This window comes from Haplochromis burtoni, unplaced genomic scaffold (assembly GCF_018398535.1).
Source record: "Haplochromis burtoni strain Fernald_Lab_line unplaced genomic scaffold, NCSU_Asbu1 Contig_1783, whole genome shotgun sequence".
Classification (NCBI taxonomy): domain Eukaryota; kingdom Metazoa; phylum Chordata; class Actinopteri; order Cichliformes; family Cichlidae; genus Haplochromis; species Haplochromis burtoni.
Genome location: NW_024584144.1, coordinates 16,621 through 18,376, shown reverse-complemented (window position 1 = coordinate 18,376; position 1,756 = coordinate 16,621).

The window sequence follows — 1,756 nt, the reverse complement described above, 5'->3', positions numbered from 1 at the left end:
GCTCAGGGAGGGGCGGGGCCATCTGCTGTGACTGGTTGGGGTGAGAGAAGGAAGACAGGATAAAGACATGCTGTGGAAGAGAGACAGAGATTAATAACAGATATGATTCAATGCAGAGAGGTCTGTTAACACATAGTGAGTGAGAAAGGTGACTGGAAAGGAAAAACTCAATGCATCATGGGAATCCCCGGCAGCCTACGTCTATTGCAGCATAACTAAGGGAGGATTCAGGGTCACCTGGTCCAGCCCTAACTATATGCTTTAGCAAAAAGGAAAGTTTGAAGCCTAATCTTGAAAGTAGAGATAGTGTCTGTCTCCTGAATCCAAACTGGAAGCTGGTTCCACAGAAGAGGGGCCTGAAAACTGAAGGCTCTGCCTCCCATTCTACTTTTAAATACTCTAGGAACAACAAGTAGGCCTGCAGAGCGAGAGCGAAGTGCTCTAATAGGGTGATATGGTACTACAAGGTCATTAAGATAAGATGGGGCCTGATTATTTAAGACCTTGTATGTGAGGAGCAGGATTTTGAATTCAATTCTGGATTTAACAGGAAGCCAAAACAGGAGAAATCTGCTCTCTCTTTCTAGTCCCTGTCAGGACTCTTGCTGCAGCATTTTGGATTAGCTGAAGGCTTTTCAGGGAGTTTTTAGGACTTCCTGATAATAATGAATTACAGTAGTCCAGCCTGGAAGTAATAAATGCATGAACTAGTTTTTCAGCGTCACTCTGAGACAGGATATTTCTAACTTTAGAGATGTTGCGCAAATGGAAGAACGCAGTCTTACATATTTGTTTAATATGTGCATTGAAGGACATGTCCTGGTCAAAAATGACTCCAAGGTTCCTCACAGTGTTACTGGAGGCCAAGGTAATGCCATCCAGAGTAAGAATCTGGTTAGATACCATATTTCTAAGATTTTCAGGGCCGAGTACAATAACCTCAGTTTTATCTGAATTAAGAAGCAGAAAGTTAGCGGCCATCCAGGTCTTTATGTCTTTAAGACATTCCTGCAGTTTAACTAATTGGTGTGTGTTATCTGGCTTCATGGACAGATAGAGCTGGGTGTCATCAGCATAGCAGTGAAAATGTATGCTATGTCTTCTAATGATGCTGCCTAAGGGAAGCATGTATAATGTAAACAGAATTGGTCCTAGCACTGAACCCTGTGGAACTCCATAATTAACCTCAGTGTGTGAAGAGGACTCTCCATTTACATGCACAAACTGGAGTCTATTAGATAGATATGATACAAACCACTGCAGCAGTACCTGTAATACCTACAGCATGTTCTAATCGCTCTAATAGGATATTATGGTCGACAGTATCGAACGCTGCACTGAGGTCTAGCAGGACAAGCACAGAGATGAGTCCACTGTCAGAGGCCATAAGAAGATCATTTGTAACCTTCACTAAAGCTGTTTCTGTGCTGTGATTGTCACACAGCGGAAATTTGTGTTTTTATATTTTATCAATCTGTGTATTGGTACATAGTGTTGATTTTATTTGCATGATTTTATTGATATTTATATTGCATGTTTGTTTATTGATATTTATACTGCATGGTTTTATCCTCATATTTATATTTGTGTTAATGTTGTACCATGTTCCTTTAACCCACTGTGGACTAAACAGACAATTGTAGGCACCTGTGAGGTGGGGGCGTTCCCCAAGGTGGCCTATCAGCCGCCAGGTTGACCTGTTAAAGGGGATGGTGAGCGCAGAGACAAAAGAAGAAAGAAGCGACGCACGAAGGGT